The following is a 23,663-nucleotide window of genomic DNA, read 5'->3' on the forward strand; positions in this document are numbered from 1 at the left end:
ATGGATGAGATGCAATGTATGTATGAACCAACTACTCACAATGGATGTATTCATTATGTATTACAAACATATACTAATGAAAGAACCTTGAATATATCTGACCTTGATAAACAGTGGTTACAAATATGATTGTTATATTTCTATTACTACTGAGAACAATTTTAAATAAAAATTTTAAAATATGAAAGAATATGAGATAGTTAAAGGTAAATCCAATGAGCATATTAAAGATTTCTATGCTGAAGCCTACAAAATATTGGCTAAGAAAAAAAAAAAAAAACGAAGAAAACCTAAGCAAATTAAAAGATATAAAATGTTCATGGGTTAAAGATATTTTAAGATGCAAATCTTTCTCAATTTCAGTCATAAGGCTTAACATCTTTGTAGAGATAACATTAAAGTATATGTTGAAATGAAAAGAAAATAATAGTAAACCAATTATGAAAAATAACAAGGAACCCACAACACTTAATTTCAGATGCAGAATAAAATTACAATAACTGGAAATGTTATGATACTTGAATTAAAAAGGTAAATTAATAAAATAAATTAAAGAACCTACCTTCAAACTAACAGAAATTTCATAAATTGTTTTTCAAAACAAGTGCTCAGGTAATATAGAGAAGGTGATTTTTTAAACAAGTTGGCCTAATACAATGGACATCTATATTCAAAATAAAAATAAATTTTAACGAATACTATGTATCTTATTCAACTTAACCAAAAATATAACATAGATGTACATTTATAACATAAAATTTCTGACACTCCCAGGAAAATGGTGCAATGGTAAGCTGCAGCAAAAGAGCCTCTCTGAGATTTGATATCCAGACACCAGAATATAGCAATGTGAGGAAACAAGGAGAGACAGAAGTGGGTTTTCAGGGCCCAGGAAAGATCTGAAGCATCAACTGAAGACTACAGGTTGAGCAAAGAGTCTTCAAAGAGGCAGGAAGTGGCGGGTGGTACTTTCTCCCTGAGCCAGACTCTGCATGGGAGAGGCAGCTTGAACCTGAAGATGCAGGGTGACCACTGGCTACCCTAAAGGCCTCTGTGGAGAAATGCTCCAATGCAATGCAGGTGTGAATGGAGGCACTACAGTGGCTGTTGAGTTCTTTGGGTTTGGACATCTCCCATGAGAGGGTGATTGCTGGCACCTATCTGTGGCTTCCAGTGACCCCGTAAGGCTGCCTATTTCAAGTTGGCAGGAGGTCAGATAATGAAATTCAAACCAGAAGGAGTCTAGTTCAAGCTGGCAGGAGGCACACAGACTGTTGCAGGCTGAACAAACCTGTGTTCCAGCTTTACAGCCAGAAACTATCCTGAACTTAAGTGGAACTAAAGTTTGGGCTTGCTGGGATTACCCACTAGCCTGCTATAAGTTTATAGAAGGTTTGCTGGGATTAATCAACACCAATCTGGAATCTGTCAGCCCATGGTGTTTACCAGTGTCAGCAGTGACACACTTTGAAATGGCGCTTTTTTTATTATTTTATTCTCTTCATTTCTTTTTCTCTTTTCTTCTGTTTGTTTCATATTGTTATTTGATTGCTTGTTCTTATTTTTATGAGTGTGAACATGTTTCTAGTTTTTTTTTATGTTGTTGATCTTTTCTGTTCTACTTTTTTCCTTCTCTTTCACTCCTGCTTTCTTCACCAGTTTCTCAAAGTTTGTGTGATCTTCCTTTGTCCTCCAGTCTTGCTTGTAATCTCTTCCTTTTAATCCTCTATTTTCCTCTTTCCTCCTTCTAAACTTTTTCCCCTAAGGATAGCATCACACACTGAGAGCTTATTTACTGTGAGCAATGTTCTGGTTCATTTTAGATTTTGATACATAATCACAAATCTACTTCATACAATTAAATGTGGCAAATTAATAATTAACTCAGCCTGTCATTTTCTAGGCTGTGTCTGATACTGTTGTTCTGCTGATTGTACCACTTTAGCCAAGGTGACATACTCATTCTAATCAGTTGTTCTCACTGTACCAAAACTGTGACTATCTCAGGGTCATAAACAATAATTTAGGCCAGTGCCCAAGAATCAGGGCTGAGACACGTGGACAGAAACTTCTCATCTCCAATAAATTGAAGAACTAGAGCCTTGCAACAGACTCAAAACTCTAAAAGGAGATACACTTGGAAGACATATCCGTGCAATAGTTACCCAAGGGCTCTAAATACTAGCAATAAAGTTACTCACCATAGGCAATTTACAAGCATCAACTCAGGGATTAAACTAAAAAAAAAAAAAAAAAAAAAAAAAAAAAAAATGAGAAGACACAAAAAAACACTGCAACCCCAGAATTCTAGCTTACCAGAGGCAAACCCAGTGGGGCAATGAGGTATAATAATCCAAAAGCCACCCACTCAGACACTGAAGTAGCTGCAGAACCAACAAAGCAGACGAAAGAGGTTCTAGGAAAAAAAAAAAAAAAGATATCTCAGATAAATACAGAGATGATGAACATAATAAAAACATACTTAATTTCTCTATAGCACATGCAGATTTTTTTAAAAAAAGACCTTAGGAAAATAATGGAAACTACTGAATCTCCAACATATGAAAGTAATGGAATCCATGAAATAGATTTCATTAAAAATTCCACTGAAAGTATGCACAGTAGAACAAGCCAATACGAAGACAGAATTTCAAATACAGAAGACAGGATTGCAGATAAGAGCGTAAAAAGAAAGCTTTCTTAAAATTAGCTAGCAACCCGAGAAATCAAGCTAGCAGCTAGCAGATGATGCAGGGAAGAGTAACATAAAATTGATTAAAGTCAATGAAAAAATCAGGAGATAGCGCTAATAACATTTTAAAAATCTGTTAACAGAATTCCTAGCAGAAAGCTTCCCAAGCAGAGAAAAATAATTTGGCAAACATATAAGTGACGCATATAGAACCCAAATTTGCCACGATCATAAAAAAATCTGCACCAAGGCATATAACAGTCAAGAAATTCAACACAAGAACAGAATATTAAAAGCAGTTAGAAAAAAGAAACAAGTCTCTTATACAGAAAAGTTTATCAGAATCACAGCAGACTTCTGAACACAAACTCTCAAGTCAAAAAGACTTTGAAGTATTTCAAGCCCTAAAAGAAAACAACCTCCAACTCACACTGATGTACCCCACAATATTATCTTTCAAAACTGATGTAGAAATAAGATACCACCATGACAAAGAAAACCTGAGGAATTCAGGAACACAAAACAAGCACTCTAAAATATTCTGAAGGATATTCGAGAAAGAGATAACAAGGATTACAATTTCATGAACCACTACAGAATGAACCCACCAGCACTGAACACAGTAGGGAAAAAAGGAGTCAGCAACAGCAGGATAACAGAACAAGGGCAGATGAATATATGCCAGTTATAACCATCAATGTTAATGGTCTTGATTCACTAAACATAAAGGACTTCACTTAAATGATTCACTTCACTTAAAGGACTGTTGGAATGAAGCAAGAAGCAAAATCCAGCAATGTTCTACACACAAGAAACACATTTAATTAAAAAAAGAAGTGCATAGGCTGAAAGTCAAAGGAAGGAAAACAATATTCAAAAAGTAGAGATAGCTTTTCTATTTGCATAAAAATGGGATTTCACGCCAAGTTGATTGAGACAAAGAAAGTCACTACATCCTTATAAAGTGCAGAGGAAGCAATAACAACCATAAATATATATGCACCAAATACAAGTGCATTGACTATGCAAAACAATTATTAATAGACATGAAAAATTAAATAAGCACTAGTACAATTGTAATGGGGGGCCTTAATACTCCACTGTCACAAATAGATCAACTAGATAAAAAGTCAGCAGTAAGATACTAGAACTGAACCAAACTTTTGAACAACCAGAAAAACTATAAAGAAAATTTCAAAGAATAAATGGATGAAATACAGCATCTCCTAACATTGTACATAAACTGGGCCTTGAACTACAAGGTTTGTATGCATGAATGTGTTTGTGTAATGTGTGAATTTAATAAGGCAGATCACCTATAAAAACAAATATGCCAGCATTCTTCCCTGTTGTTTATTTATCCTTTAAGATTACAAAAGTATAGGACTGAGGATGTTGCTCAGTGGTAGGGTTCTTGTTTTTTATACACAAGGGTTTGATCCCTAGAACCTCCAGAAAAACAAAGAGAAAGAAAAGTGTATAGAACTGTAAAAGAAACCAAGCAATATTTAAGCTTCCCAAACTATAGAGAACAAAATGAAAAGATTTTTAAAAAGACAAATAATAGAATTTAGAGAGATAGATCATTCTCAAAGGGATCAAGAGATCATGGGATGAAAGAGGGAAGGGGAGAGGGATGAAGAAAAGAATTAAGATGTTTTATGTACAGGTACCAACATCACACAAGGGATATGAATGATATTATTATGGATTGCAAACAGGAGAGGACTAAATACATATATGCATGCATACACAAATGTACAAAAAAACCATGCATACACAAATGTACAAAAAAAGATCATGGTTGATCATGTCAGAGATCAAATCTAGGGCTTTGCATATGCAGTAAAAGTAACCAATCACTGATCCAGAATTTTAATTCCTTTTAATTTGGAAAATCAAAGTTGTTACAATATTCCTGTTCCTTACATATTAATTCAGAATATATCTGTAGGAAATATATTGAAGCTATGACCCTCTGTTCATCGTCCATGAAAATTACTTTTAAAATGTAATTTAAAACTTACTATCTTAAAAATATATCATAAAGAGTTTTTTGATTGGTTAAAATGGGAGAAAATAATTTTCAAAAGTACTTCAAAATGTTTAAGGAAACGTTTATCTTACTAGATGAGCATAAATCTTAAACTATTCAGGAAATTTGAGCATGGTGTTGTTTCCGAAAGTAAATGCATTTTGCTTAATTGCTAACAGAACTTCTATTTTATGGTCCTAAATATACAACAAAAGCATTATTAGCATTGTTAGAATAACCATCCATTATTTAATGTTTTTAAATGAAGGAAAATATCAATCACAAGATCAGCTAAGACTCCATATCGAATTACTGGACAAAATTTATATCAATATAGGAGAAAGACTTACTGTCCCTCAAGTTTTAAGACAAGATAGGACCCTAATAGTCAAAAGAAGAAGAGGACACTGAAATGTGTCATAGAAGAGAAATAAAATTTTCATTAATTTCCATTGCAAACATTTTTTTTTACTTCCATCTGAGTTTATCTCAAATTCTGTGTATTAGGTTAATAACAATTTTTTTTCATTTCAAGTTGAAAAATAAGCATATTCTCATAAGCAAATCCAGCTGAAAGAAGTTTCTTACAAAGAATTGTGCTTTCTGTCATATGATCTATTTATGCATTATCCAAAACTTTTAGGTAGCTTTAAAGAAATTATATGTGAAAAAGAACTCCATGCAGTCTGCCATATATAAGTTTTTTTCATAAAACTTGGTTATAGCATGGGTTATTTTATCTTTTAATATTTAATACATCCAGCTTCTTTGAAAATGAACAAGGAGGAATGGGATGGGACAGAATACCTATCTATCTTGGAAAAATACTGTGTGAACTAGGTGAAAGTTCCTGAATCTTAAAAAAAAAAAAAAAAAAAAAAAAAAAAAAAAAAAACCAAAACATGTTCTAGCTCTCAGCCAACTACAATAAAAAGTTTGTAGCTTACATGATACATCTGAATACATGGTGGTACTTAATCACCCTTACACTGTTAGGGAATGGATATTGTTATTTTCAAAAGAAAGAATTCAAAAGAAAGAATTTATCCAAGGACATATATTTCATTTATTTCTAACAAAGGTGAAATTTTAAAAATGTTTATTCCTTTTTGGACTATCTGATCACACCTGATCATCACAGCAAGTCCATTCTCCTTCTTCTTTATTTTTACCTGAAGGAGAGGATACTTTCTATCATAGTGTCTGATCACAGTGTAGTATCAATGTTCCACATGTGTGTTTGTGAGTGATAATGTATTATTAATCAGATTACATGCAATCATAATTTCACACCTGTAAGAGTCAAGCACATATAATTTCACTTGTAAGAATCAAGCACTTCAAAAACATAGGGTCATTACACAAAATAAGAACACAAATAAAAATGAATTTTTTGTTAAAAAATCTCTTAAGTGACAATATACTTTTTTTAATTTAAAGAAAAAAGAAACAAAACAGTAAAAGAGTACAAGTAATACAGAATTTCAAAAAAAAAACAGTAAGAAATCACTGGTTAATAGATTACATATTGTCAACTTAGAAATAGTTGATCAAGGTACAAAATTAAACATACAAAGGAGACATTCAAACAGTGAAACTGCAAACAGTTGTGTTCAATGATCCAACAAAAGCTTAGTAATTTGGTCATCTATCTTACACACCTAAACACACTTGCAGTTGTGTCCTTTAGAGCACTTTCTTTTCCTCTCTTTCTTACAATAACATTTACACATTTTGGGTTTTATTACTCCCCCAGTTATTATTACTTTTTATAGGAAGAGAATGAAACCAAATATGACAAAACAAAACAGTCAGTCAAAACAAAGGATAGACATGCACATGATGTAAAAACAGAATACAAGGTTATCAACAATGGTTACCATAATGCCTCTTGCTATCATAAAAAGAATTGCCTATATCATTAGGGAAATAATAAAATTGAACAAAACAGTACAGAACAAAACCAATAAAACCTAAACATTGGAGACTTTACTGAAATTCAAAAGAAAATAATAGTCAAACCAGAATGGGCTTCATAGTGAATCTTAGTGCCTTCAAAGTATTTGCCTATACATTCAAAACTGGTAATATCAAACAGAACAGAATAGAGTAAAATCAGTCAAAACAAGATAGTGAAAGCAATACAAGGTTTGAAATCGACTTAATAGGAAATCAAAAAAGTTACTATAATATATTCTGCTAATTTTTTTAAAAAATTCCCTTAAAATAATAATAAAAAATAAATTAATTTTAAAAAGGGGGGAGACAGATAAAAGAGCACATAACAATATAACTATACAGGTCAGAACAGAACAATTTAAGCAACATAATGTTTCACCACAAGGTAACCCGACTTAATAGTAGTTACCATAGTATCTCTTTTCTTGAAATATTTGAGTATAACTTCGTATACTATAGCATCAAACACATCAAGACAATGTGAAATCATTCAAGAGGATGAAAGTATTACAAGGTATTTAGAACTAGCTAACGGAAAACGAACAATGGTTTCTATGTTATCTCTTTGCTTATAAAAAGTTTTGTTTATACTATCACACAATAAAATCCAATAAGATACATCATGACAAGAGACAGAAAAACAACAGTTTGATGGGACTTCAAAACATGCTATTTTTAAATCAGCACTAGCTATTATGTCTTGTTTTCTTCAAAATAGCTGTTCATATCATCACAGACAATAATATCAAACAGCCCAGAATAAAACCATTCCAATTAATGAGTGAAAACTTTATAAGACTTCAAAGCCATATAATGGGGAATCATGATTACCACATATTTTATGTACTTGTATCATTTCTTACACTAGGGAAACTATTCAGTATTCATACATGTGAGTTTGATTTATTTCACTTATGAGTATGATCTCAAGCTGTGCCCATTTATTTATAAATATCTCAATATGATCCTTTTTTATAGCTGAGTGGTACTCCATTATATAAAAATACCTCAACTTTTTTATCCATTCCTCAGCTGTGGCCATTCTCCCAAAACTGGTATACAGATTCAATGCAATCCCAATAAAAATAGCATCAACATACCTCATAGATCTAGAGAAATCAATCCTAAAATTCAACTAGAGCGAGAAGAGACCTAGAATAGCAAAGACAGTTCTAAACAGCAAAGGCAAGGCAGGAGGCATCACAATCCCTGACTTGAAGATATACTACAAAGCAACTGTAGTAAAATCAACATGGTACTAGAGTCAAAACAGAGCCGAAGATCATTGGAATAGATTAGAAGATATAACCAGAACTACAAACACACTCAACTACCTCATCTTTGATAAAGGGGCCAAACATGTTCACTGGAAGAACGACAGTCTTTTTAATAAATGGTGTTGGAAAAACTGGCTCTTCATATGCCGAAAACTAAAACTACACCCATGCCTATCACCATGTACTAAATTAAATTCTAAAGGGATCAAAGATCTAAATATTAAAACAGAAACACTAAATCTATTGGAATTACCTAAATCAAATTGGGTAAAAACCTTGAAGACATAGAGGTGTAGAGAATTCATGAACAGGACTCAAATTGCATGGGAAATACTTCCCAGAATCAATAACTGGGACTACCCCTTATTAAAAAGTTCCTGCATGTCAAAAGAAATCTGCAGCATAGTGAAAAGAAAACCCAGAAACTGGGAAAAAATCATAGTAAACTGTCCCTCAGACAAAGGATTTTTATCTAAAACATAAAAAAAAAATAAAAAAATAAAAAATCAGACCCCCAGAATTCAAAGATCCAATCCAAAAATGGGCATCTGAGATGAATAAACACTTCTCAGATGAAGAAATACAAATGACAAATAAATACATGAAAAAACGTTCATCATCATTGCTCATTAGAAAAATGCAAATTAAAATCACACTGAGATTGCATCTCACTCCGGAAAGAATGGCCAGGATCAAGAAAACGACCAACAACAAATGCTGGAGAGGCTCTGGGGAAAAAGGAACTCTCCTGAAATGCTGCTAGGAGTGTAGAATGGTGCGACCATCATGGAGGTCAGTCTGGAGATTTCTCAAAAAGCTGGGATTGGAAGTCGCATTTGTTCCAGCTATTCCACTTCTAGGCATACTCCCAGAAGAACCGAAAACATCATACCACAGTGATATATGTGCACCCATGTTTGTAGCAGCACAATTTGTAATAGCCAGATCTTGGAAACAACCAAAGTGTCCATCAACTGAGGAATGGATAAAAAAAGTGACAATATTCTAATACCCAGACATGGAAGCATTTAGTACTCCTATGCACAAAATCCATACCAACAGTTTGCATCAGTGATGGGGCAGTGGATACAAATGTGTTAAAATTAGTGTAATACATATTATATATTGTGGACTTTTTGTTGTATTCTACAGAGAAATTATACTGTTCAATCTTGTCCACAACTCCTACAAGTTGGATATGCCTCAGAGACTAAGTTTTGCAATTTAAAATGGATACATTTAAACTTACCCTGCTTCTTTCTTCACCTTCAAAGATGTATTGAATCATTAGAATATATATATGTTCTAATGATTCAATCTATATATCTATATATATTCTAATGTTTGTTTATATATATATATATACATATATATATATATATGTATTGAATCATTAGAATATATATATGTTCTAATGATTCAATCTATATATCTATATATATTCTAATGTTTGTTTATATATATATATATATATATATATATATATATATATATATAGAGAGAGAGAGAGAGAGAGAGTTTTTTGAGATAAGGTAATTTGAATGCAAATGTAAAAATATCTGCAATTGAATATCTAGTGAAAATTTGTTTTGAATGCTGATAAGAACAATTGCCCCTGTTTTAAATGTAAGAAAATTTAAAGGTTACTTAATTAACCTTGCTCCAATAAATACACTTTTTCAATACAGTGCTAGCAATGCAACAAAAATTTGCCTAGCTCCAAAGTCAATATTCTTAGACCATAAATTTGGCTTCAATGTCATTCTGTTCTTAAAATATAAATTTAAAGCCAGGTGTACTGGCACACACCTGCAATCTCAGCACTCATGAAGTTGGGGAAGAAGGATATACACTCAAGCCCATTCTGAGTTATAAAGTAATTTCCAGGCCAGGCTGAACTACATAGCAAGCTCTTGTCTTAAGAAACCAACCAAACAAATGATCAGAAGCCCTAAATTTAAGAGCAAATATGAATGTGCTACCTTCCCAAAGAAAATTTTCACTGTATAAGTGAAAAATTCCTTGAGATTAAAAAGAAAATTCATCTATAAAATCAACATGTAACTTCCTTTTGTGTGTATTTGCCTTGTTTGTGTATGGTTCTGATTTACTAGTTTTGAAGATATAATTATTTCTATTGGAAATATTAAGGAAGAAAGAGAAAAAAAGGTTTCATTTCTATTTTTGGCAGAGAATTCTGGGAACTGAACTCAGGACCTCACACTTGCCAGGTAGGCACTGTGCTGCTGAACTATATCCCTGGCTCTCCAAAACAAGTTTTAATGAATTTAAAGACAGCATTGAAAAAATAGAATCCAAGGCAAAGCCAACGCAGAGCTAAGATTTTGACTCCACAATGCAGAAAAGGGAAAGAGATCAGTCTGTTTGACAACGGCTGATGTTTGGTGGTTGGGCTCAGTGTTATTGCAGCATAACTGAGTCTTAATAATCCTAGGTACCTAGAAGGAATTTGAGATACATACTCAGCTCAGACAAGTAGGTTATGTAAAGGTTACTCAAAGTGTTTTGCATTGCAAACATCCAAGTTACTCTGGTGAATCTGGGATGAAAGTGGCACCCTGGAGACAAGATATAATATGCTTGAGCTATAAAATCAGAAATACACTGAACATCTGAATGGAGAAAAGGTAACAGTGGTAAAATGCTACTTGGCATGCAACAAAGGAAAATGAATTTATACACATTAAGTTGATACTTAAGACAAAGGTGGTATTGGAATGAGGATGGCAGGACATTAAAAATCATTTGTTAACAAAGGATACAGAAACTTAATTGTGTAGCACCAATTATTTCTATCTTGAGACAAAATATGACACTATCTTATCTATATTAAATCTTTATTCTTTTGCTTTTAGAAATAAAAAGCATGTGATTTGATAACTTTATTAAGCAGATCTCCTATTGTTATCGCTGATAAATTCTTAAATTAAGCAATTTCAAGTACTGTATTCAAACAGAAATTATCAGAACTAACCCAGAGTGGAATGGATAACATATCAATTAATGGCTACCTTATAGCACTTATAAAAACACAAGTCCTTTAGCTGAACACTGTGCTTGTTGCATGTCGCACTCAAAAAATGACAGAAGAATTTCATGAGTTCGATACTAGTTATCATATTACTTAATTTTGTCATATTACTAAGTCTAAATCCTGAATACAATAAAACCAGGGAAAATACTATATAAATCAGAGGCTAAGAACACTCTATAGAGAATTCAAATCACAATAAAAACAGAATTAGTGACAGCAAACTGGACAATTCTATTCCTGATACTGAACAGACTATGAACAAATCAGGGGGCACAAAAGGTTGGAATTTTTTTTAAAGAAGTACCTAAATACACATAAATCTTGGAATACATGATCTATCTGACTTGAAATTTCCAAAAGTAGCACAGAAAAGATAAATGTAAAGGACTGACAGGCGCTGTATAATTTGTGTCAACAAGCAGAAAGCAAATTTTGATATAAACATTATGGGAACTAGAAGTGAACATGTATATAATTGGTTTAAACTTAAATTATTAAAAATCCTCTTACATGTTAGAAAAAAATTATTTTATTGAAGAATAGAAGAATGAATAATTTCTTAATCAGAGACCTCAACAGAGATAAGTCTAATTACTACTATACAAGATGAAATGAAAGTAAAAACAGACTTTTAAATAAAAATATAAACCATAGTGGCTATATTAAAAATAAAACAGAAAGGATACATCAGGGAAAATGCACTGACACAATATTTCAGGGATAGTGCCAATAAAGCTAAAGCCCAGAACAAAATTAACTTTGTGTAAAGCAACAGGAGAATTAAATGCAATGCTTAATGGAAGATGACACAACACTATCATAGCCCGGGGGGGGGGGAGCTCAATTTTTAAAATACATCTTCATTTTGCATTTCTCCATCAAAGGGAAAGAATATAAGAAAGGAAATTACCAAACAAAACTTTTAAGCATTTTAATCTCTGATCAAATCTGTGGAAAAACAGTGAGAAAACAACAAACTAGCCAATAGAAATGAGTTCACATTTCTAAGAATGTGCCCAAACCTCACAAAAAGTTAAAAATAAGGCTGGGGATTTAGCTTAGCGGCATAAGCGCCTGCCTGGTAAGCACAAGGTCATAAGTTTGATCCCTGGCACAAAAAAAAAAAAAAAAAAAAAAAAAAAAAAAAAAAAAATCAAATACAAATTCATGGCATTCACCAAACAAATCACTCACAAGAGAGTACTTACGCAATTTTGAAAAATCAGGTATTATTAATGTCTTTTGTAATTTTTTTTAAATCAAACATATAAAACCAACAGGCAATCAGTAACTTCTTACAAATCTTCATTTATATTTTACTTAGATTGGTTTTAAGCAGATTTATGATGTAATAAATCATTTAGCATATTTTCTAATAAATATACATTAAAGATGAAAGCAAGCTAACTATACAGCATTTCAATGAAATTAGAACATATATGCAAATAATACCAGTTCCTGCTTCCATTTCAACTTAATGAGCTGTCCTTATTTCATCATCTGATAGCCATAAAAGTTGGTTTAAGTTACTGATTTTGGAATTAGGATTCAAATTCATCTTGATAATTTATAATGATGAAAACACATCAAAAACTGATATTACACGGATAGATGTAAATGTTCTACATTTGGTTAAAGACTGGAAGCACAGATATAGAATCACCAGTATTTGGCCTTATTATAACTTACATATAAAACAAAGATATGACATATTCTTTGTTTTTTAAATCAAAATTTCCAGGTAAACCAACAAAATAATAAAATTTTTAATTTGTTGTTATATTTGGTAATATAAACATTCTTAGAACCAAAAAAAATCTATTTTCAGAATAAATATGGAACATTTATTCATTTGTGAATATGTAGTCTACAAGGAGTCGCCAAAATTCGAAATGAGAAATCAGATTAGTAAAGAACATTGCCATAGGATATGAAAACATTCTTACGCTGAGTGAGGATATGGTAAATTTATTCAAGCATATAGTAGGTATATCCAAAGAATTTTTCTTCTGTTGCTCCAGAAGACAAAACCACGATGAGTATTTAGCAGTAATTTTGTATGTTTCGTCTTGAAATAGGCTCCTAACAGGAACTGACTCATAATGAAAGGAACTTCTCTGCTACTCACTTACTTTGCTTGACATGGATTTTCAAAATTGATATCACTTTGTATTACCTAAAATATTCTAGACCAACAAGGCTTTGTTAGTAAACACTTTATTACAGAGAATTTCAGAATGCCTATTGAGTATATACCATTCTCTCTTTAAATTTTATTACTAAAATTCCATTTTACTGTAACACAGAATGTCTCTAATTACCAACGTTCTATCTAACTTGATGGAAAGACTAGGAATGGGAATAGATAAAGGTATATCAGATTTCATTATTTTATTAATTTGTTTGACATAACAGCATACACACTTATTTTTGGAGTGGTATCTTTTGTTTTGGAATATACATTCTTAAGACAATATTCATAACTGTGATTTAAGATTGCTTAGTTTTGCAGATGCAATTGCAGAATTTAAGTTACCCACTCAACTGTTCAATTTTAGCAATATTGGTTAAAATGAAAACAAAAACAAAATCCCTAAAATGCATGTAGAAATCTCATGAACTAGATTGTTCAGAACACTGCCACTACTCTCCTAGATGGCATAATAAATAATACATGAGATTTAACTGCCAGAGTGTTCAACTTCATCAACACTCCATTTTCATTCCTTTCAAGACACTGGTGGAATAATGCTGATATGAGACGAGCGCACTTTGTAATAACGTAACAGGTTCAAAATTTCTTATTAGGCACTAATAAGAAATAAGATTCCCTGTTCAAATACTTACCCTCTCCTGTACCTTTTCTTTTATTTGGAATTTTTCTTCAAAAATATAAGTGCATGAAAAGATTCAGCCTGTTCACACCATTACTTTATTACTTTAATCTTAAATATCAGGCATGTTGTTAAAAGGACTTCTTAGGAAGAATTAGCAAAAGGACCCATTTAAACTCCTGGTATGACAGTTACAGCACTGGGACGGACAAAAGCTATAAAGAGGGCACTGAGTTGGCAGAGGCTAACAGAAAACAAGAAAAGTACACCCAGCAGTGGTACACCCTGACAATGAGCACGGCACCGCTCTCAGTGTCATTCTGATTGAGACAGGGGCAGACCGCTTTATGTGCCACATCAACTGGAAACAATATTCTCTAAAAGACACTGTGTGTCTTGTGTCTAGCAGGAAATAGACTAAGATATATATTTTGGCATAAAATAATATTACAATAAGCTTGTTTCAATTATCTCCATTATATAAATAAGGAGGCCTAGGCCCACAAAGATTTAAGGAACTTGTTCTGGTGAATATACAACACAGAAGGTGGAGGTAGGATTGTAATCCAACCTGTTTAACATAGTAGTGAGGAGCAGTTTAACTAATTCTGTGTGACGTTGGACAAGTTACTTAATCTTTCTGTGCTTTAGTTTTCTTATGAGTGAAATGACAGTAGCATTTAATATTGGTTAATGTTCAAAATAACATCTAATAGCAATTAGTATGTAAATTTTCTTTTATAAAAAATACCAAGATGTTGAGGGTAGTGGCACATATCTGCAATAAGCACACTATGGGACTAAGTGAAGTGAGAAGATTGCAAGCTTTGCGCACAATTTAGCAGCCTCGCAAGACCCTGTTTCAAAATTTTAAAATGAAGAGAGTGAGGATGTGGCTTAGTGTCAAGGGATTAACCTGCAGTCACTGAGTAAATGAATATATGAAAGAATGAATGAGTGAAAAGAAAATAAGAGAAAAAAAGAAAAGAGAGTAAGTACCAGACTACATACTCTGGTGTTCCTTACTACTTTAGACCAGGGTGCTATGATTTTTCTACTGTGGATAATGATTTTAGCAGGAGATCTTCAAAATATTTATTCCTATAGTTGATAGCAAAACATGAAAGTATGGAAAACAGATCTAGGAAAGTGTATTTTATAGTATTTACATTAAATAATCATTAAAATAGGAAAAAGCATTCAATTTTACAGACAATAAAATGAAGGTTATATCAACATATATTTAAAGAAAAATATCATAAAGCTTCAAACTAATGGAATGAAATGAACAAGTGCTAGTTTAAATCTATGCCTATGTGACTTTAAAATATTTGCAACCTACTACCTCAACAGAATAGGTCCTCAATTTATTACTATTCATGTCAGCACAGCAGAAATAAATGAAATCAGACATAATTTAGTGTAGGCTATAATAGATCAATAAAATTATTTGCAAAAACACTATCATCTAGATCTAACCTATTAAATGTTCAACAAATATTTAATGCTTCTTATATTAACAAGCAAATGTATTTGCAATTGAATGTTAGAATCAAACTGAAATTGAAGAATACTACAATTTTAGTCACACTAAAAGCTACAATAAAACAAACTAAAAAAATTACATTACTATTAAGGATTATAAAATATGATATCATGATCCATTTGTAAGGCTTTATTTAAAAAAATTAAAATACCCATTTAGAAACAACACTGAAAATAAAAAATGTGAAGATCAAATCAACCTATCTCAAATACTGTGACTTTTTAAAACTATGAATCTACATATAAACATGAAGCTTGAGGAGAATAAAAGAATGAAGTGGACGTTAGATCTCAAAGAAATGGGATTTAAGTTTAAGGTAAACGCCATGCTGGAAAAGCATCTCAAATCTGAAAACCCTCATCGTAACATCAGTAGAATTAAGCACAAGAGGATTGAACCTGCATGAGACAAAAGAAGAACATTTGTCCATTTGGTATTTCTTCAGTAAATATTTCCTTACCTAGGGTTGTAATTAAAACTAATTTTGACAACAATAAACTACCCCTGCTAATATTTAGGGGGAGGGAAGAAAAGACAAAGACTGAATAAGGAACAGCAGCAAAAGAGAAACTGCAGGAGAAACCTGGAGGTGAAGGAAAAGAAAAGGCAGTGCACAGGTCAAATGTTTCATTTAGTTAGTGCTGATGACCTTGAGATTAAAGCCACCAAATAAAAATCTGGAGAGCTGATTTCTCAATTTAATAAGCTGGTCAGGAAATGAATATTAGCATCTGGAGCAGCATGCCTAACCACACTGGTAATAAAAGTCTCATAATCTATGTTTGTAAATTGGAAAATGAAATGTCTTAATCAAGTCTGAAGAGTTTGCTAACATAAATTTATTCATACAAAATCCCTCTACTCTTTGAGCTGGATAAAGCTTAATGACCTAACTTTTACTGACACTGACATTAGTCAGCTTCAAAGTTTTCTAATGCATAGTAACACCGTATTTTTTTTACAACTTACTAAGAGTAATTTTCAAACTGTGGTTCATTCCTCTACATTTGTGTGTGTGTGTGTGTATATATATATATATATATATATGCATTTATATGCCAGGTTGGTTGTTGTAAAAATTAGAATATTTCATGAGTTTATAACACTCTTCTATTCTGAAGTTATCAAGCAGATATATATATATATATATATATATATATATAGTCTTTGATCCATATTGAAAAAAAGACTTTGTCCCATTATTTTAAAGAATGTTCCATGGAATATTTCTATCAGAACTTCCTGTGATACTAAAATGTTCACATTTCCTGAGTGACATCTCTGAATAACAAAAGGACCACGGAAATCACACTTTAGAGTAGTTTATTAAATTACTTCATACCTAGGAGGTTGAAAATGTCACATTAAAATCTCCTCTTACAATGACAATTTCATACAGAATAATAATGTCAGGCCTCAAATTCAGAGCCGACTATGTAATACAACTCTTAAACCAACACATTATTCTATCTCCTTCCTAATTTGGGTACAGACCCAGGATCATTCATGATTCATATGAAGAAAGTGTTATGCGGCAAATATATTCTGTGCTTAAGTTGGAGGACAAAAAAACAGGAATTCTTTCTCTATTTTCATCACTCATTTCTGTCCTTGATGTATTGAAAATGTAACGATGGACAAATGATGAAAGATTAAAGGTACCTTTAATTTAACTGCTAATGAATCAGTTACCTAATAAGAAACAACAAACAAACAATGAGAACTCATGGATTGAAGATGAAAAAATATCTGCTAAAAATACAGTTTTTCTATAAAATATCTTTTTGTTACCTACAAAGTACAGTTTGTGATTTTATACCTACAGTATACAAAATGTAAGATATTTCAGCTATCATGAAATTCCTAATACTATCGAAATATAATAGCATATCTAAAGTTCGCAAAAATATACTCTATTTTCAAGGCAAGATGGGAATTAGTTTCCAAATAATAATTATACAAAACTTTGATTAAATAGAAATACTTTTCTGTGCCTCACTCCTGTATAGCTCCATTGACCAAAACACACGCATGGGAAGATAAAATATGCATATCTAAGTATAAGAACATACAGTTAATTATCAAAGATTCTCTATTACAAACAAAAAAGCACAAGCAAGTGCAGAGCACATAAGTGATGTTATACTGTACTATGTCTGTACCTTTTTAAGAATAATAACAATAAGATAGCTAGTGTTTATTAAGTTCATTTTATGCGCCCAGTATTGTAGTAAACACATTACAACCCTTAGGTAGTTTTTTTTTTTCTTTTTTTTTTTTTTTCCTCATAAGAATTTTTTCAGAAATATATGAAGTCACAACTCACAAAAGGATAACTGGGAAACTGATAGATTCAGTAACCTGCATAGAGTCACACAGCTTCACATTTCCATAACTAGGATGGAAACCCAGATTTATGAACTATAAGGTTATACAATAGGCAGTCTTTTTAACCAGAGACTACATTTGGATTACCTTGTAAGGGACTGCACCAGGTTCAACCGAAGCATCCAACTACAAGCCACATGCTGGCTTCAAGCCAACCATGAATGTCATCGCTGTAACACTTTGGAACTGCACCAGAGATTAGCGAGACCTTGTTACTTTGATCATACACACTCATCTGCTTTCATATATCTATAGACTGCTGTCATCAGGAGGTTTCTGAGTTACAGGATTTTATCTTCAGAAGTCCCATCCCAAGTGTTCTGATGCACATCCCTTACCTAACAGCTTGGTATTTCATTTCGTTCCTATGAAATTCATCAGCTCCCTAAAATAGTGCAGAATTAAAATAGAAAAAAAAATCAGAAATCTAATAGAATCTTGCTGAAGTAAAATATTATAGTGAAGTAATTAATTTCAATAACTCATGGACTCATGTTTTCAAAAATAATTTCCAAGAGAAAAAAAAATAGATGATTCAACTCATGGTACTGATAGATTTCAAAGCTAAAATCAAGAATATTAATCTACAAAAAGTTGAATTTTAAAAGAGAATTATAAAAGTGATCAGCATTGTAATTCATACTTATTTCCAATGAAGAAGAACTTAGAAAAAAAGTGTTGTGACCAATTTTTTTTTTTTTTTAATAGCAAGTATGCATTAGGTTTTCGGAAAGATACGTGACTTCCCTATGTTGACTCTTTCAGTGGACACTGTAAGAAAATGCATCTAAATGATATGATTGTATTTCATGTATTTTAAGAGCGTACCTTAGTTTGCATTTTAGACAACAGCATAAAATACAATCAAGTGATTAGGGTAGTTTTGTCTTCAATTTCTTTTCAAAATTACCACATAGAGAAATATGATTTTGGTAGATGAAGACAAATCTTTCAATGAATTGGTTCAGAATCTAATCCTGTACTGTACATAAACTCCTTGAGATGTCATATACATCATCTGTCCTATTAAAAAGTCTTTCTCTAACCTTCATCATGTTGAATTCCTGTTTCAGGAACTCTTACTATTTTGCAATCCCTTACTATCCCTTTTGTTAACACCAGCCAAGATTGAAACTTAGCCTTTATTTATGTTTAATGTCTGATTCTCCTACTATGTGACAGGCTCCTTTAGAAATACTAAATGCCAGAACTCCAGAGCACCTGTCACAAAAAACGCATTACAAGATACGAAGCTAAGTGAATGGATAAAGGAATGAGTAAATGCAAAACTCAATAGAAAAAATTAGAAAGAGGTAAGCTGCACGGGTTATTTACTTGTTTTGTTTTGTACTTTTCAATTGGAAGTTCACTTATCTAATTATTTTTAAACCTAAATCACAGACACTCGCTTTCCCATGCAACTGTATGGTGATAACATTTCAATTTAATATAGGAATTGGTTCCTACATTTATGTACTTTATCATTTTCATACCTGTTGGATTCAAGATTAATATCTGGAGCCCCAGTTCACTGCCTTTCCAAAAATTCATCTCATATTATAGTCCTTCTTCTATAGAAAGTCACTAGATTATTAATTCACTCAACAGGAAGCAAGTAAATATCCTAAGACAAGCCAAAAGAACATAAATTAATAATTGGAAAATTTTTTCTTGAAAAATACAGAAATAACAAAAAGGCCGCTGTCGTCAGTTGACTGTATATGAGAGCCTATGCCAAGATACAACTTATTGCTCAGAATAACCATATGAGACATATATCATCTCTCAACATTGTCAAAAGAAGAAATCAGTCTACAGGTGCAAGAACATTCTTGTGGGCTCAAATGAATGAATGAATGAATGAATGAATGAATGAAGCAAAACCTCCAATTCTTACGGCCTGAATAACGGATAACATCAAGGAATAGCTAGAGCATTATGATTTTAGTCTTGGAAGTCCTATTAAATTCTACTGTGACACTAATAACAGCAAGTAACATTAATTTTGAACATACTTATTCCAAAAAATAAACTTTACACACATGACCTGTCATTTAAGTTTATGAGATAAATATAGCATAATATTAGTAGGGGAAATGTTTATCCTCCATTTATCAACAAGAAAATTGAACTGCAAAGCAGTTGTGTAATTTGCTCAAGTTACATATATGCATTTAATAACTAAGCCAAGATCCAGACTTCATTCTTAACATCACTCTCATCACTCTTTAGCCTCTGTACTTGCTCTTACGAGCAGTTTCAACCCCTGTCTCATCTAGAGTCAGGCACATATGCATTCCTGAATCTACTGTACAATGGAAAAGGAAAATAAGAGGGATTTGGCTCATTTTGTTTCACCTCCTGGCTGCTTTGTTAGCCTAACAGAAAGAGAACAAAATAACGTGAAAGGAAAAAATTATGTAGTCAAAATGCAGACAATTTAGAGTATCTTGGGGCTAGGGATTTAGCTCAGTGGCATAAGAACCTGCCTTGCAAGCAGGTAGTCCTGAGTTCGATCTGCAGTACCAACAAAAAACAAAAATAGAGTATCTTATTAGATTTCAAATGTTCACTGGTCAGAGAAGAAACAAAAATCTTACTGGGGAATTATGAGGAACTCCTTCAAGGAACATAAGAATTGACCTTTTGAGAATAATAATTAAGTAAACTACATTTTTCTCTTTAAAACCTTAGGTGAGCTAATGAAATGTATCCTTGCATTTTTAAGTAGGAGAGAAGACGTATTAGTCTTACCTGAGTTCATTTCTTATCAGGTTAGAATGTAAGTAATGCAGACGGTATAGTACTGTCAAAAGCACTAGACACCTAAGGAGTAATTCTAGTTCTAGCATCATCACTCAAACCTAGTGAAAATTAACCCTTCAAGTTTACCCTCAGTAATATAAACAGAATGTGAAAGTTTGCAATAAGTGTTTCTGGGAAAATATATGATTACTAAATGCTTTCTTGGAAAAGCAATAGGTAAAACAAATGATTTACAATAGAATAGATAACTTTAGTTAGATTACAAGTTATTCCTCCTTGCTCTATTACTTAATGCATTTCCAAAAAGTATCTAATCAAAGACATAGATAAGGGAAGAACCTACACCTGTATATGAAAAAAAAAATGCGCAACATCATGAAATACCAGAGAAATACAGATCAAAATGCAGTGAGGTCATATCTCATCCTAGTAAGGATATCTATTATCAAAGATGAAAGATAACAAGTACCACCAAAAGTATACAATAAAACAAATTATTGCTGGGAAAATTAATTTGCACAGATATTGTAGAAAATAACATGGAGCTTCCTCAAAAAGTAAAAATATAACTGTCATATGATCCAGCAATCCAACTACTTAACCATGCATGAAAAGGAAATTAAATCAATGTGCAGAAGAGATATCTGTTCTCACATGTTCACTGTAGCGCTTTTCACAACAGCCAAGAAATGAGAACAACTATGTGTACAACTGATGACTGCATAAAAATTGTGGCACATATAAAAATGGCATACTACTCGTTCACAAATTTGAAATTTTGTCCTTTGTGACAACATGCACAGAAATGGGAATCATGTTAAATGAAATAAACTAAGCACAGACAGACAAGTACTACATACTCTCACTTATGGAATCTCATGTTGATCTCATAAAAGTCAAGAGTAGAACAGCAATTGCTAGAGACTAGGGAGATCTAGGAGTAGACAGGGACACGCAAAGTCTGAGCAGTGGGTACTAAGTTACAGTTAGATATGAACAAGAAGTTTTTGGGTGCTGTTGAATACATGAAATAATGCACTGCGTATTTCAAAACACTACTACAAAGAACTCTGAAAATGTTGACTTTGCAAATGATAGATGTGGGAAGAAATATGTTTAGCTTTATTTAGACATTACACAATGTCTACATGTATAGAACACACATAGTAGACAATAAATATGTACAATTTTTAGGTTTATAAATATTCATTAAAAACAATTTTACTTAAAAGGACACAGATAAAGTATGTAACTTCAAGAGGAATTACAACCTAGAGTTCTCTATGTGCTAGACCTACTCTCAGAGGTTTTATGTATCACTGTTACAGTGACCACTTGATTATTATATCAAAAGCAATTATCTCTTTAATATCACAAGCATTTAAATAATCTCCCAGCAACCTGGATAAATTGTTCAAGAATTAGTTTCTCACCTGTGATATGTAAGTGATGATATTTATTCTGCAGTGCTGTTTGGAAGATTAAAATGAGTAAGTTGTAAATAGTTTCTAAAGCATGATTAGCCCAAATTAAATCCTTGATAAATGATAGGTACTAACATTCATTTACCAAGTTTTCTTGGGAAATTCATTATATTATTAAAGAGAACGATGCTCAAAAAAGTAACTTATGCATGAGCAGTCACATGTAAGAAGTAATTAAACAGGAATGTAAGCTTAAAAGTCCAGTCCATGCAATAGCCTATGAGCAATCCTCTAGACACTCCTGAGACTGTAATGCTCTGTCATTAGCCCTCTCTTCCAGATGTCTTATCATTCACTCTATTAATGTTTGAGCCCTAATCTAATTAGATTTGTGATTTGCTTGTGATCTATATTTTCATAATGCCGAATTTTGACCAAATAAATGTTAAATATTAAGAAATATAAAAATTAAACTTTTATTTTTCAAAAGGAAAGGAATGTATTATTATCAAGGTTTATGTCCCAGCTCTAGAACTCACTAGCCCTGGAATTTGGATAGTATGTTTTAACTTCCCTATAAATCAGTTTTTCATTTGTATACAGGCATAACAATGGTGACTACCTCATTCAGACTGAATGGCTAAATTGAATGCAATAAGTTAAGTACTCAGTGAACACAAGGCCTTCTGAACCTATTACCAGTACTTTCAGAGGTTGTAGGAAAAACTCAGTGGTAATGGATTATAGGTAAATAGGTGTGTGTAGAATGTACCAAGACCCTGGATTGAATCCCCAATACACAGTAAAACCAAATAGTACATCTATTTATTTTTTTCTATGTTCTCTCATTTTCTTACCCATAAAATGGATTACTTATGCTAGAAGGATGTTGTGAAGATTAAATGGATAAGAAAATTAATGGATAGTCCTTAGGAGAATGCTGTCTCTGTAAAGTAAGATAATGCTTCACTTATAATATTATGATAATAAGCACACTTTTGAGTCCACAGATCATTTATCACATGTAGGACCCTAACTGTAGAAGCTAGACAGTTTTCTACAGCCCCTGACATTTAAGCTTGGTTCTCTACTATCTCAGTGTGCAAGGCAAATCCACAACCTTCTACCTGAGGCTAAACTAAGACTGCTAGCTGTATTGTGCCACTTGTATACCCTGTGACCAAGGCTCATTCTAAACAGTCAGCTGTGATGTCACCATTTTCTTAGACCCCTTCCCATCTGCAATATATTTATTTCCTTGTCTCCTTCTAGATTAAAACAAGAATGAAAATAAGGAAAAAGATTTTGAGGAGTAAGACAGATAAAATTGAACAGGATTTAAAAAAAAAAAAAAAAAAAAAAAACAAGAACCAAAGTGGATTCTGTACATTTACCCACTCCCAAAGACAACTGTAAACTGCATGTACTGTAAACATGTAAGTACTAATAAAAAATAATCTGAACAAAAAGAGTGAACTCTGAGTGCACCTCAAAGGTATGACAATTCAGGAAACAGTGAGCTACAGGACCTTTTCACACACAGGCGCTGCCACACACAATGGTTTCTTATTCAAATGCCATGCAGATCTCGCTTTGTCCCTATAACTACTCAGTGATTACTTGTTCACACTGCAAATTCAGAACAGCTTAAAATAAGAAGGTGGTAGAAAATATAATTTGGTTGCTT

General features: G+C 32.4%; 1 protein-coding gene across 34 annotated transcripts in view; it reads right to left on the reverse strand.

The window, feature by feature from the left end:
- Window positions 1–23,663, reverse strand: part of Lingo2 (leucine rich repeat and Ig domain containing 2) — a 1,124,971-nt gene that overhangs the window by 991,404 nt on the left and 109,904 nt on the right. For 17 of the 34 annotated variants that reach the window (XM_063252236.1, XM_063252310.1, XM_063252381.1 and 14 more), the window contains exon 2: window positions 2,317–2,416. The exons of the other annotated variants lie outside the window; for them this stretch is intronic. The gene's annotated coding sequence lies outside the window, so the exon portion shown is untranslated. The remainder of the gene's footprint in view (window positions 1–2,316; window positions 2,417–23,663) is intronic. 34 annotated transcript variants of the gene reach the window in all.

This window comes from Cavia porcellus, unplaced genomic scaffold, assembly GCF_034190915.1.
Source record: "Cavia porcellus strain 051 isolate PalLab524CR breed Dunkin Hartley unplaced genomic scaffold, mCavPor4.1 scaffold_1, whole genome shotgun sequence".
NCBI lineage: Eukaryota > Metazoa > Chordata > Mammalia > Rodentia > Caviidae > Cavia > Cavia porcellus.